General features: G+C 37.1%; 6 non-coding genes across 6 annotated transcripts; all 6 read left to right on the forward strand.

Moving 5' to 3' along the window:
* The first annotated feature begins 1361 nt into the window (after window positions 1-1361).
* On the forward strand, window positions 1362-1481 carry LOC113067335 (5S ribosomal RNA). Its single transcript, XR_003279322.1, has one exon. It is a non-coding gene; the product is annotated as a 5S ribosomal RNA (ribosomal RNA).
* Window positions 1482-4013: 2532 nt separating this feature from the next.
* Window positions 4014-4132, forward strand: LOC113067329 (5S ribosomal RNA). The gene has a single exon (XR_003279316.1). It is a non-coding gene; the product is annotated as a 5S ribosomal RNA (ribosomal RNA).
* A 380-nt stretch (window positions 4133-4512) lies between these two features.
* Window positions 4513-4631, forward strand: LOC113067334 (5S ribosomal RNA). The gene has a single exon (XR_003279321.1). It is a non-coding gene; the product is annotated as a 5S ribosomal RNA (ribosomal RNA).
* Window positions 4632-4992: 361 nt separating this feature from the next.
* Window positions 4993-5111, forward strand: LOC113067354 (5S ribosomal RNA). Its single transcript, XR_003279333.1, has one exon. It is a non-coding gene; the product is annotated as a 5S ribosomal RNA (ribosomal RNA).
* A 454-nt stretch (window positions 5112-5565) lies between these two features.
* LOC113067338 (5S ribosomal RNA) lies at window positions 5566-5684 on the forward strand. Its single transcript, XR_003279325.1, has one exon. It is a non-coding gene; the product is annotated as a 5S ribosomal RNA (ribosomal RNA).
* A 6484-nt stretch (window positions 5685-12168) lies between these two features.
* Window positions 12169-12287, forward strand: LOC113067342 (5S ribosomal RNA). Its single transcript, XR_003279329.1, has one exon. It is a non-coding gene; the product is annotated as a 5S ribosomal RNA (ribosomal RNA).
* Window positions 12288-15178: the final 2891 nt, after the last annotated feature.

The following is a 15178-nucleotide window of genomic DNA, read 5'->3' on the forward strand; positions in this document are numbered from 1 at the left end:
TTGTCGTGTGTGTGTGTGTGTGTGCCCTCCCATTACATTCCTGAGCAGTATATAAATGGGATCGGTTATTTCATATATGTGATATTCAGTTATTTCTCATTTATATATAAAACATTATATAATTTATATAATCTAAAACAATTAAAGGTTGAATAAACATTTCAGTTATTTCACATTCATATGTAAAACATCCTATCCTTTATATCAGTGATCCTAAAATCTGGCTCGCGAGATCCAGTTTCCTGCAGAGTTTAGCTCCGACTCCAATTAAACACACCTGCCTGTGATTTTCTAATGATCCTGAAGACACTGATTAGCAAACTCATGCGTGTTTGATTAGGGTTAGAGCTAAACTTCGCAGGAAAGTGGATCTCGCGAGCCAGATTTGAGGATCACTGCTTTATATAATCTAAAGCAATTTAAGGTTGAAATTTTTTTTTAGTTATTTCATATATAAAACATTCTATAATTTATATAATATAATAATTATCATGCTAAAGTTGAAAAAACATTTTAGTTATTTTATATATGTGACATTCAGTTATTTCACATTTATATATAAAACATTCTATAATTTATATAATCTAAAACAATTAAAGGTTGAAAAAAAAAACATTTTAGTTAATTCAAGTTCATATGTAAAACATCCTATCCTTTATATAATTTATATAATATACATAATCTAAAGCAATTTAACTAAGGTTGAAAAACATTCTGTTCTTTAAAAGAATATAAAAAGCATATTAAAACCAATTGTTTAGCTGAATAAAATTGGCTTATTTTAGAGAAAACCTACAGCTTGTGAAATGGGGACTCACAGCTCCATCTGTCGGACTCTCTCTGAATGAGCTTACCCTGTCTCAAAAACATAGTTGAGCCACACTCGTGCCCGCATGCGCGCGTTCTTTCTGTCTGACACCCCCCTCCTTTTCATGCCTCAGTACAGCAGAGCTACAGTTGTAAAACATTCCGTTCTTTATATTCTATCCTTTATATAATTTATATAATCTAAAGCAATTTAACTAAGGTTGAAAAACATTCTGTTCTTTTAAAAAGTTACAAATGAAACAGTTATAAAAAAATATACTGAAACCGACTGTTTCAAATAAACAAAATCCATTCTACATTTTTTAGAGTTATATAATGTACTGAAGATAAGAGTGGCTGATCTTTGAATTGCCCTCTCTTTGCAGCAGCCTTCACTTACGGCCATACTTGGCTATGCCTGATTAGTACTTGGACAGGAGACCGCCTGGGAATGCCAGGTGCTCTAAGCTTTTGTGTTTTCTTCCCTACTTAAATAATGTACTTGTGATTAGAGTGGCTGATCTTTAAATAGCCATCTCTTTGCAGCAGCTTTTTCTTACGGCCATACCAACCTGGCTATGCCCGATCTCGTCTGATCTCGGAAAGCTAAGCAGGTTTGGGCCTGGTTAGTACTTGGATGGGAGACCGCCTGGGAATATCAGGTGCTGTAAGATTTTTGGAAATTTTTCACTAATTATATAATAATCTTGCAAAAAAAAAAAAAAAGATTAAATGCCCAGTCTTTGAATCTTAGCATGTTTGGTTCTGGTTTCTACTTGGATGGGAGACCGCCTGGGAATGCCAGGTGCTGTAAGCTTTTGGGTTTTCTTCCCTACTTATATAACATACTGGAGATTAGAGTGGCTGATCTTTAAATTGTCCTCTCTTTGCAGAAGCCTTCACTTATGGCCATACCTGGCTATGCCTGATTAGTACTTGGATGGGAGACTGCTTGGGAATGCCAGGTGCTCTAAGCTTTTGGGTTTTCTTCCCTTCTTATATAATGTACTTGTGATTAAAGTGGCTGATCTTTAAATAGCCATCTCTTTGCAGCAGCTTTCGCTTACGGCCATACCAACCTCTGCAACCCTGTTCATTGTAGTGGTACAATCCAGGAAGTGCAAGTTTGTGTAGAAAGGACGGAAGCTAACTCTTGTATTGTTTGTTTGTTTATTATTTTTTTTATTTAAGATTGAATTGTAAGAGAAGTTTTTCTTTATCTATTTAATAAGTTTTAAACCACAAACCAGCAGCTTCACAGTGTCTGGGGAGTGGTTTAATTTTTTCATTTTTATTCAGAATGAGTGAAATGGATCAACTGCTTGTTTCACAACTAGCAACGAATTTGAAATAAGCTAATGCAATTGACCAAGGAAAAGGATTAAGACAAGGAGAAGGGATGATGGCGAAAGAAATGAAGAAACAAAGGATCTATTCAAAAGAAGCTACAGCAATAATTGACATCAGTAAAGTGCTTAATGGAGGAGCAGAGGACATTATTAGAGCAATAAAGGAAAAAGTGAGCGTGGAAAAAAATATTGCGGTAAGACCAAAGATTAATAAACAATATGAAGTGACTTTTGAAATGGAGGATGTTTGTGATGGACTGTTAAATGGTTTGCAAATTAAAGGACAAAGATGTGATGTTAAAAAACTCCAGGACAGAAATTATGTAGTCTCGTTCATGCATCTGCCTGTGTATTTAGATGATGATGACATAACCTCGAAATTGGAAGGATGGGGAGTTACTCCCATAACAGAGAAAAGGAGGAGGTTTTACCCAGGAATGGAGATAGAGGATGTGACAAGATTTGTTAAGTTTAAGTTCCAGGAGGTGGCATCATTGCCATATAGTACAAGGTTTGAGACAACTGAAGGCTCACGGTACTTCAGGATAATAGGCAGGTCAAAACTTGTAGATTGTGTCTAAGTCCAGAACATATCATCAAAGACTGTCCTGAGTTCAAATGTTTTAAATGTAATGATCAAGGACATTTCTCAAGAGACTTTACAGCAATTGAATGTCCAGACTGTGGCAAACCTCTAAATATATGTGAATACTGGATGGAAGGTAACGAGAAGCAATCAGAGGAGCAACAAAGTATGGATAGGCAGGTGCAAGATGAGATTGCAGAAACCACAGAGACTTTTGAACCAATGGAAAACAAACGACAAAAGCAAATAGAATATATGGAAAATCAGAAGTTGAAGGACCAAAGTCACCAGGATGGAGAAGTAGACAGAATGGAGGATGATACAGCGGAGGGAGAGGATGGAGAAACAGAACAGAATGGTGCAAATGACAAGTAAGTAAATGATAAAGAGGAGAGCGACGAGGTGGAGGAACTGGATATGGAAAAACAGGAGGCAAGGAAAGAGAGAGAAAAGGTTGGAAAAATAATAAGAAGAAAATCAATGAAGGTAAAGCCAAATCTTAATGTTGCTAGAAAGAAAACGATGATTGAAATAGATGAAAAGAAGTTGGGATTGATACAAGAACAAGATTGTGAGAGAGGCTGAAGATGTATGGTTTTAAACATTTCTTTTTTATTGGTATGGTTTTAAACTTGGTCTGTTTGTATAGATGTGTGGACATTGTATAAGCATATGGTGGAAGATTACATGTTTACCCTGTTTAAATATTGGAGACTGGAGGGAAAAGCAGAGATGTTTATGAAAATGTTTTCTTCTCAGGTACAGAACATTCTTTTGAAACATGACATAAATGTATCTGATGGAAAAAAAAGTGTAAAATAGCAAATGCCAGAAATGGGATAATGCAGAAGAAAAATATTTATAAGTATACCTGTACCTGTTCTTACCAGGTGCTGTAAGCTTTTTGGAAATTTATATATAAAAAAGAAAAAAAAAAGAATCAATGCCCAATCTTTGAATCTTAGCATGTTTGGTTCTGGTTACTACTTGGATGGGAGACCGCCTGAGAATGCCAGGTGCTGTAAGCTTTTGGGTTTTCTTCCCTACTTATATAATGTACTGAAGATTATTAGAGTGGCTGATCTTTGAATTGCCCCCTCTTTGCAGCAGCCTTTGCTTACGGCCATACCTGGCTATGCCTGATTAGTACTTGGATGGGAGACCGCCTGGGAATGCCAGGTGCTCTAAGATTTTGGGTTTTCTTGCCAACTTCATGTACTTGTAATTAGAGTGGCTGATCTTTAAATAGCCATCTCTTTGCAACAGTCTTCGCTTATGGCCATACCAACCTGGCTATGCCCGATCTTGTCTGATCTCGGAAGCTAAGCAGGTTTGGGCCTGGTTAGTACTTGGATGGGTGACCGCCTGGGAATACCAGGTGCTGTAAGCTTTTTGGAAATTTTTCACTTAGTATATAATAATTTTGCCAAAAAAATAGAGTCAATGCCCGATCTCTGAATATTAGCAGGTTTGGGCCTGGTTAGTACATGGATGGGAGACTGTCTGGGAATACCAGGTGCTTTAAACTTTTTGGAAAATTTCACAAATTATATAATAATCTTGCAAAAAAAAAAAAAAAAAAACGAAAAAAAAAAGAGTCAATGCCCAATCTCTGAATCTTAGCAGGCTTAGGTCTGGTTAGTACTTGGATGAGAGACCGGCTAGGAATACCAGGTGCTTTAAGCTTTTGGGTTTTCTTTCCTACTTATATAATGTACTGGCGATTAGATTGGCTGATCTCTAAATAGCCCTCTCTTTGCGGCAGTCTTCGCTTACGGCCATACCAACCTGGCTATGCCCGATCTCGTCTGATCTCGGAAGCTAAGCAGGTTTGGGCCTGGTTAGTACTTGGATGGGAGACTGCCTGTGAATACCAGGTGCTGTAAGCTTTTTGGAAATTTTTCACTTAGTATATAATAATTTTGCCAAAAAATAGAGTCAATGCCGGTCTCTGAATATTAGCAGGTTTGGGTCTGGTTAGTACATGGATGGGAGACTGCCTGGGAATACCAGGTGCTTTAAACTTTTTGGAAAATTTCACAAATTATATAATAATTTTGCAAAAAAAAAAAAAAGAGTCAATGCCCAATCTCTGAATCTTAGCAGGCTTAGGTCTGGTTAGTACTTGGATGAGAGACCGGCTAGGAATACCAGGTGCTTTAAGCTTTTGGGTTTTCTTTCCTACTTATATAATGTACTGGCGATTAGATTGGCTGATCTCTAAATAGCCCTCTCTTTGCGGCAGTCTTCGCTTACGGCCATACCAACCTGGCTATGCCCGATCTCGTCTGATCTCAGAAGCTAAGCAGGTTTGGGCCTGGTTAGTACTTGGATGGGAGACCGCCTGGGAATACCAGGTGCTGTAAGCTTTTTGGAAATTTTTCACTTAGTATATAATAATTTTGCCAAAAAAATAGAGTCAATGCCGGTCTCTGAATATTAGCAGGTTTGGGTCTGGTTAGTACATGGATGGGAGACTGCCTGGGAATACCAGGTGCTTTAAACTTTTTGGAAAATTTTCACTTTGTATATAATAATTTTGCCAAAAAATAGAGTCAATGCCCGATTTCTGAATATTAGCAGGTTTGGGCCTGGTTAGTACATGGATGGGAGACTTTTGGGAGAATTTTGCAAAAAAAAAAAAAAAAGAGTCAATGCCCAATCTCTGAATCTTAGCAGGCTTAGGTCTGGTTAGTACTTGGACGAGAGACCGGCTAGGAATACCAGGTGCTTTAAGCTTTGGGGTTTTCTTTCCTACTTATATAATGTAATGGCGATTAGATTGGCTGATCTCTAAATAGCCCTCTCTTTGCGGCAGTCTTCGCTTACCGCCATACCAACCTGGCTATGCCCGATCTCGTCTGATCTCGGAAGCTAAGCAGGTTTGGGCCTGGTTAGTACTTGGATGGGAGACCGCCTGGGAACACCAGATGCTGTAAGCTTTTTGGAAATTTTTCACTTAGTATTTAATAATTTTGCCAAAAATAGAGTCAATGCCGGTCTCTGAATATTAGCAGGTTTGGGTCTGGTTAGTACATGGATGGGAGACTGCCTGGGAATACCAGGTGCTTTAAACTTTTTGGAAAATTTTCACTTAGTATATAATAATTTTTGCCAAAAAATAGAGTCAATGCCCGATTTCTGAATATAGACCGGATAGGAATACCAGGTGCTTTAAGCTTTTGGGTTTTCTTTCCTACTTATATAATGTACTGGCGATTAGATTGGCTGATCTCTAAATAGCCTTCTCTTTGCGGCAGTCTTCGCTTACGGCCATACCAACCTGAGGGCGCTAAAGAGCTACAGGAAGTGTTGGCTGCAGTTTGGAGAGGAAGGCTCTCCTCCATTTTGTGTTTTTCTACTTGTGGTTGTTTTGTTTGTTTTGTGAATCTGTGATTGTTTTTTGGCATTTTTCTTTTTTGAATACCACCTAACAGCAGCATATCGCTGTCTGGAGGGTGGTTGATCTTTTTTTTTTCTCAAAAATGGACGGATTATATGGTAACAACTCGGAACTGGCTGGAGAGACTCGAATGGCAAATGACAATGGACTGGCAGGAGGAACACGCATGGCAAGCGACACTGGACTGGCTGGAGGAACACGCATAGCAATCGACACTGGACTGGCTGGAGAAACAAGCATGGCAAACGACACTGGACTAGCAGGAGGAACACGCACGGCAAATGACACTGGACTGGAGAAGCAACAAAGAGCTGGAAATGGAAAAGATCAAGAAGCAAGGAAAAAATTTGGTGAAAGAAAATATTTAAAGGAGGCAACAGTGATCGTGAGTACAGAGAATGTGAGTGGTGTGAGATGAGAGGATATAATTAAAGCAATCTCAGAAAAAATTGGAAGTGGAAAGGTGTTGGCTGTAAGACCCAGACAAGGTAAAGAATATGAACTGACACTGGAACAGGAAGAAATGTGTGACATTTTAATTAATGGATTGACAATAAAGGGAGTGGACTGTGAAGTAAAAAAACTGCAAAATAAAGATTACGTTGTTTCCTTCATGCACCTGCCTGTCTACCTGGAGGATAAGGACATTTTGGGAAAATTGGAATGATGGGGGGTATCCCCCATATCTAAAATCAAAAGGAGATGCTATCCAGGCACTGACATTGAAGATGGTACAAGATTTGTTAAGGTGAGGTTCCCCAAAGAAGTGGCATCACTCCCTTATAGCACAAAGATTGAAACAGCCGAGGGCCTGCAGTACTTTAGGGTGATGCACAGCCACCAGGTGAAGACTTGTAGGCTGTGCATGAGCCCAGAGCATTTACTGAAGGAGTGCCCAGAATTCAAGTGCTATAAATGCTCGGAAAGGGGACATTTCGCACGAGACTGCAATGCTGTCAGGTTCCCGGATTGCCAAAAAATGTTAAATAAATGTGAATGCTGGATGGAGGGAGTGGTAGGTGGAAGGGAAGAACAGGTGGACAGACAGGTGCATGAAGGAAACCACGATGAAGAAGGACATTGTGAAGAAAGACAAGAAGAGGATGAATTACAACCAAAGGAATCAGAGGAAGGAACAAACTACAGACAGGAAGGACAAGGAGAAGGAGAAAAATAAAAAGAAAATGATGAACAGATAAGAGAAGAGGACACACAATTGACCCAGATGGACATATCTTCAATTCATGGACAAAAAGGAAAAGAACAAGACAAAGAAACTGACAACGAAGGATAAATAAGTATGGAGGAGGATGAGAAGGAAAAGGTGGAGAGGGGACAAATTAGAAGAAGATCACTACAGGTAAAGCCAAATATAGGAACTGCAAGGAAAAAAGTTAAATGTTTTAACAGTTTTGAAGTGTTAAAGGAAATGGTGGAGGAAGACTGAGAATGATGGGTTTTAGATATTTAATTTTTTTCTTTTTAATGGTTTTAAGTGTTGTGACTTTCAATGCAAGAGGACTCTTGAACTTAAAGAAATTTGAATATGTAAAAGAAAAATGTAAAAGAGAAGACATTATTGTGCTACAAGAAACAAACTGGAGAGAAAATGTAATGAATGATTTTAAAAAGAGATGGGAAGGAGGGATTTTATACAATAATGGAGATGGGAGGTTTGGGAGAGGTGTGGCTTTTTTAATGAAGGATGATGTTTTTAAAGCAAGTCAAATTTTATACAAAGATACGATGGGGAAATGTATGATTGTTCAGATAAAACATGAAGGAAGGGAATTGATTTTAGTAAATATACATGCACCAACGGTGGAGAAGGAAAAGAAAGAGTTTTTTTTATGTTTTAAGAAGTATTGTAAAGAAGTATAAAGAAATAATAATGATGGGGGATTTTAATACGGTTTTTAGTAAACAAGACATGGCAGAAGGAATGGTTTTTAAAAATGACAAGGGGAGAAAAGAACTAAAAGCATTAATGGCAGAAAATAATATGATAGATGTGTGGAGAGAAAGGAATGAAAAGAAAAAGGAGTTTTCAAGAAGGCAAATAGTGGGGCAGTTTGTGTGCGAAACAAGAATTGACTTTATTTTATGTACGAGAAATGTGGAGAATTTTATAGAAAAGATTAAGTATGAAGAAACAAGTTTTAGCGATCACAAGTTTTTATTTTTAAAATTGGACTGGGATAAAGTGCAAAGAGGGCCAGGAATATGGGTTTTAAATACAAAAATGTTAGAAAATGAAGACTATGTTTTAAAGGTTAAAGAAATTATAGAAAAAGAAAGGGAAAATTAAATGTATGAAGATGATAAGAGAATATGGTGGGAGAATGCAAAGTTTTTAATAAAAAAATTCTCAATTAAGTATTGCAGTTTAGTACAGAAATGCAAAAGATACAAAGAAAAAGAAATAAAGGAAAGTTTGGAAGTGGAATTGAATAAAGAAAATAAAGATATACAAAAGATAAGGGAAATGGAGGAAAAACTGAAAGAAATAGAGGAAATAGAATATGAGGGGGCGAGGTTAAGAAGCAAAGCTAAATATACTGTGGAGGGAGAAAAATGCACAAAGTTTTTTTTTGATTTAGAAAAAAACGAGGGAAAGCTGAAATAATAAAACAGATAAGAGGGAAAAATGGGGAAGTTGTAGAAGGGAATGAAGAGATTTTAGAAGAAATAAAGAATTTTTATGAGGATATTTTAGTGCAAGGGGTGTAGAAGAAAACAAAAAAAGGGAACTGCTGAATCAGATAAAAGTAAGAATTAGTAAGGAAGATAAAATAGAATGCGATCAAAAAATTGGAGAAGAAGAGATTGAAAGAGCAATACAGCAGCTGAATAAAAATAAAAGTCCAGGAATAGATGGTTTGGGAAGTGAATTTTATATATGTTTTAAAGAGATTTTAACAAAGATTTTAAAGGAAGTTTTTAGTGAGGTTTTTGAAAAAGAAGAAGTTAATGAAAGAATGGGGATGGGTATAACAAAATTGATATATAAAAGGAAAGGAGAAAAAGTAGATTTAAAAAACTATAGGCCGATTACGATGCTTAACACAGATTTTAAGATTTTAGCGAAGGTTTTATCAAACAGGTTAAAGGAAGTAATGCCAAGTATAATTCAAACAAACCAAGCATATGGAGTAAAGGGAAGAGATATAGCGGACATAACAATGAGCATAAGAGACACAGTATGGTACATGAAAGAAAAAAATGAAGATGGTTACGTAATTAGTCTAGATTTTGAAAAAGCATTTGATCGGGTTGAACACAGGTATTTATTTGATGTTTTAAAGGAATTTGGTTTTGGGGGGAATTTTATCAAATGGATTGAGATTTTATATAAGGGCGCTTTAACAAGAATAAAATGTAATGGGTTTTTAACAGAATGTTTTAAAATCACAAGATCGATAAGACAGGGTTGTCCGCTTTCAGCGTTATTATATTCACTTGTATCGGAACCGTTAGGATTGGCTATAAAACAAAAAGAAGAAATAATTGGAATTGAAATTGAGGAAAATAAGGCTGAGGGAAAGGTTTTTCAATATGCTGATGACACAACGTTAGTAGTTAAAGGAAAGGAGAGCATCAAGGAAGTTATGAAGGTTGTAGAAGAATATTGTAAAGGATCTGGGAGTAAAGTAAATGAAGAAAAAACTATATATGAGATTTGGTAAAGCAATGGTTTTAAAGGATTGTTTTAATTTTAAGGAAGTGGATGAAATTAGGATTTTAGGAATTTTAATGGGTAAAAATGAGAGGAAAGTATGTGATGAAATGTGGGAGGAACTAGTAACAGGGATAGAGAGAAGGTTAAATTTTTGGAAATTAAGAACATTAAACTTGAAAGGGGAGGTTTTAGTATTGAATGTTTTAATGGTGTCTAAGTTATGGAATGTTTTATATGTATCAGATATGCCATTGTGGACAGAAAAGAGGTTGAAGAAATGTTTTCTTGACTTTTTATGGGAGGGGAAACCAGCAAGAATAGCTTTTAACACAATATTAGGGGCAATAGAGAAGGGGGGTTTAGGTTTAATAGATGTGGAACAGAGAAAAAATAGTTTGAGAGTGAAAGTAGTGAAGAAATACCTAGATGAGGGCAAACCAGAGTGGAAAAAGACGATGAAATATTTTTTAAACAAATGCGGGGATTTTAACATGGGGGATGGAATTTTATAGATGAAAACGAAGAATTGGATGACAGAAAATTTACCAGAGTTTTATAGAGAAATTTTAAGTGCTTGGGGAAAATTTTTAGTTAAAGTTGAGTATGATCCACATGGGAGAGAAAACATTTTAAATCAACCTCTTTTCTTAAACCAAAACATTTTAAAGCAAGACAAAGGGATTTTTTTGAAGAAATGGATGGAAGTGGGGATAACAAGAGTGAGAGACATTTTGTATGAATTTAAAGAAGGGTTTTTACCGACACAATTTATTGTAGATGCAATGGAGGAGGCAAAAGAGGATTACAGTGAACAAGACATAAAAAATAAATATGAAATAATTAAAAGCGCAATACCGAAAGAATGGATTAAAAGAATAGAATGTATGGAAGGAGAGCCAAAAGAGAAATGTATTTATGTGAAATTAGGGGAAAAACTGTATGATTTTAAGGAATGTAATTATTTATTGTTCTTTTAGAGATGGTGTTTTTAAAGAGCCTATTGCAAATGTATACTGGGTGCAAAAATTCAAAGATTTTAAAAAAGAGTGTATTTGGAGAAACATGACGGGGAAGTGTGTGGAAACTAAATTGGGATGTTTGGAGTATTTTATAAGGCATAAAGTGGTTTTTACTGAGGCAATTTTAAATAAAATAGGAATGGAAGAAAACGCTCTGTGTAAAGTGTGCCAGGAAAAGGAAGAGGGGATTTTACATTTGTTTTTATATTGTAGAGAACTGGAGGAATTTTTAAGAAAATGTAAATGTTTAATTAAAGATGTGACGGAGGAGTGGGATGAAAATGTAATTGAATGGAACAGATTGGTGATGTTTGGTTGGGAAAAAAAGTGTCAAAACAAAAGTTTTATTAATTTGTTTGTAATGCTAATGAAAAGTGCAATATGGGAGAGAAGAACTGTGGCTAAAAAAGAAAAAACTGTGTTGGATGTTTGGACTGTGTTTAAAAGGAAAACTGAATTATATATTGAGAGATTGTATGTGTACTTTAAAGGTGGAAATATGGATTCTTTTTATGATGTTTTTACCCCAAAAGTTTATTGTGTTTTAAATGATTTAATGTGGAAGCTGCCAGGAAGTGAAGGAGATTTTTAAATTATCTATGTAAAGGAAAGATGTGCAATGTAGAGATGTGTGAAGACAATGTTCTGTATTTTCTATTGATTGAGTTTAATCTATTGTATTTTATTGATTGAAATTTATTAATAAAAAAAAAAAAAAAAAAAAAGGCTATGCCCGATCTCGTCTGATCTCGGAAGCTAAGCAGGTTTGGGCCTGGTTAGTACTTGGATGGGAGACCGCCTGGGAATACCAGGGGCTGTAAGCTTTTTGGAAATTTTTCACTTAGTATATAATAATTTTGCCAAAAATAGTGTCAATGCCGGTCTCTGAATATTAGCAGGTTTGGGTCTGGTTAGTACATGGATGGGAGACTGCCTGGGAATACCAGGTGCTTTAAACTTTTTGGAAAATTTTCACTTAGTATATAATAATTTTGCCAAAAAATAGAGTCAATGCCCGATTTCTGAATATTAGCAGGTTTGGGCCTGGTTAGTACATGGATGGGAGACTGCCTGGGAATACCAGGTGCTTTAAACTTTTTGGAAAATTTCACAAATTATATAATAATTTTGCAAAAAAAAAAAAAAAAAAGAGTCAATGCCCAATCTCTGAATCTTAGCTGGCTTAGGTCTGGTTAGTACTTGGATGAGAGACCGGCTAGGAATACCAGGTGCTTTAAGCTTTTGGGTTTTCTTTCCTACTTATATAATGTACTGGCGATTAGATTGGCTGATCTCTAAATAGCCCTCTCTTTGCGGCAGTCTTCGCTTACGGCCATACCAACCTGGCTAGGCCCGATCTCGTCTGATCTATGAAGCTAAGCAGGTTTGGGCCTGGTTAGTACTTGGATGGGAGACCGCCTGGGAATACCAGGTGCTGTAAGCTTTTTGGAAATTTTTCACTTAGTATATAATAATTTTGCCAAAAATAGAGTCAATGCCGGTCTCTGAATATTAGCAGGTTTGGGTCTGGTTAGTACATGGATGGGAGACTGCCTGGGAATACCAGGTGCTTTAAACTTTTTGGAAAATTTTCACTTAGTATATAATAATTTTTGCCAAAGAATAGAGTCAATGCCCAATCTCTGAATCTTACCAGGCTTAGGTCTGGTTAGTACTTGGATGAGAGACCGGCTAGGAATACCAGGTGCTTTAAGCTTTTGGGTTTTCTTTCCTACTTATATAATGTACTGGCGATTAGATTGGCTGATCTCTAAATAGCCCTCTCTTTGCGGCAGTCTTCGCTTACGGCCATACCAACCTGGCGGCGATAGAGAGTGATTGGGAAGGTGTGTCTGATTGCAGTTGGAAGAGAAAGGCTCTTCTAAAGCTTTATTTTGTATTTTACTTTTTTCTGTTTATTCTGTGGGAGGAGATTTGGGTTTGTTTTGGGAAAAAAGCCCACGTTTAAGCTCCAAGCAGTTTATCTGCTTGGAGGCAAGCTTTTGTTTGTGCTTTTTTGTTTACAAAAATGAATGGACCACATGGTAAAGATCTGGCAATGGCAGGAGGACTAGAAGAACGTTTGGAACCACATGGAGCAGATAGATCATCAATAGAGGCAAATGGAGGAAATATGGATCATGGAGCACAGAGGGGAATCAAGCAAAGAGTGGATTATCTGAAAGAAGCAACGGTGGTGTTGGACTTAAAAGGAAATAAGGAGGTAAAAGCTGTGGATATCAATCAATCAATCAATCACCTTTATTTATATAGTGCTTTAAACAAAATACATTGCGCCAAAGCACTGAACAACATTCATTTTGAAAACAGTGTCTCAATAATGCAAAATGATAGTTAAAGGCAGTTCATCATTGAATTCAGTGATGTCATCTCTGTTCAGTTGAAATAGTGTCTGTTTTAATTTGCAATCAAGTCAATGATATCGCTGTAGATGAAGTGACCCCAACTAAGCAAGCCAGAGGCGACAGCGGCAAGGAACCGAAACTCCATCGGTGACAGAATGGAGAAATAAAACCTTGGGAGAAACCAGGCTCAGTTGGGGGGCCAGTTCTCCTCTGACCAGACGAGACCAGTAGTTCAATTCCAGGCTGCAGCAAAGTCAGATTGTGCAGAAGAATCATCTGTTTCCTGTGGTCTTGTCCTGGTGCTCCTCTGAGACAAGGTCTTTACAGGGGATCTGTATCTGGGGCTCTAGTTGTCCTGGTCTCCGCTGTCTTTCAGGGCAGTAGAGGTCTTTTCTAGGTGCTGATCCACCATCTGGTCTGGATACGTACTGGATCCGGGTGACTGCAGTGACCCTCTGATCTGGACACAGACTGGATCTGGTGGCCACGGTGACCTCGGAACAAGAGAGAAACAGACAAATATTAGCGTAGATGCCATTCTTCTAATGATGTAGAAAGTACGGTGTTATGTGAAGTGTTCCGGTTCCAGTTTACCTAATTAATGCAGCCTAAAAATCCTTTAACGGATTTGGATATTAAAAGCATATTAGTATGTTATGTGTATGCCAGGTTAAAGAGATGGGTCTTTAATCTAGATTTAAACTGCAAGAGTGTGTCTGCCTCCCGAACAATGTTAGGTAGGTTATTCCAGAGTTTAGGCGCCAAATATGAAAAGGATCTGCCGCCCGCAGTTGATTTTGATATTCTAGGTATTATCAAATTGCCTGAGTTTTGAGAACGTAGCGGACGTAGAGGAGTATAATGTAAAAGGAGTTCATTCAAATACTGAGGTGCTAAACCATTCAGGGCTTTATAAGTAATAAGCAATATTTTAAAATCTATACGATGTTTGATAGGGAGCCAGTGCAGTGTGGACAGGACCGGGCTAATATGGTCATACTTCCTGGTTCTAGTAAGAACTCTTGCTGCTGCATTTTGGACTAGCTGTAGTTTGTTTACCAAGCGTGCAGAACAACCACCCAATAAAGCATTACAATAGTCTAACCTTGAAGTCATAAATGCATGGATTAACATTTCTGCATTTGACATTGAGAGCATAGGCCGTAATTTAGATATATTTTTGAGATGGAAAAATGCAGTTTTACAAATGCTAGAAACGTGGCTTTCTAAGGAAAGATTTCGATCAAGTAGCACACCTAGGTTCCTAACTGATGACGAAGAATTGACAGAGCAACCATCAAGTCTTAGACAGTGTTCTAGGTTATTACAAGTAGAGTTTTTAGGCCCTATGATTAACACCTCTATTTTTTCTGAATTTAGCAGTAAGAAATTACTCGTCATCCAATTTTTTATATCGACTATGCATTCCATTAGTTTTTCAAATTGGTGTGTTTCACCGGGCTGCGAGGAAATATAGAGCTGCGTATCATCAGCATAACAGTGAAAGCTAACACCATGTTTCCTGATGATATCTCCCAAGGGTAACATATAAAGCGTGAAGAGTAGCGGCCCTAGAACTGAGCCTTGAAGTACTCCATACTGCACTTGTGATCGATATGATACATCTTCATTCACTGCTACGAACTGATGGCGGTCATATAAGTACGATTTAAACCATGCTAATGCACTTCCACTGATGCCAACAAAGTGTTCAAGTCTATGCAAAAGAATGTTGTGGTCAATTGTGTCAAACGCAGCACTAAGATCCAATAAAACTAATAGAGAGATACACCCACGATCAGATGATAAGAGCAGATCATTTGTAACTCTAAGGAGAGCAGTTTCAGTACTATGATACGGTCTAAATCCTGACTGGAAATCCTCACATATACCACTTTAATGATATCCATTTTATATGTGGATATCATTAAAGTAGTTTCAGAGAAGATTGGATTTGGTAAATTGCTGG

This window comes from Carassius auratus, chromosome 50, assembly GCF_003368295.1.
Source record: "Carassius auratus strain Wakin chromosome 50, ASM336829v1, whole genome shotgun sequence".
Classification (NCBI taxonomy): domain Eukaryota; kingdom Metazoa; phylum Chordata; class Actinopteri; order Cypriniformes; family Cyprinidae; genus Carassius; species Carassius auratus.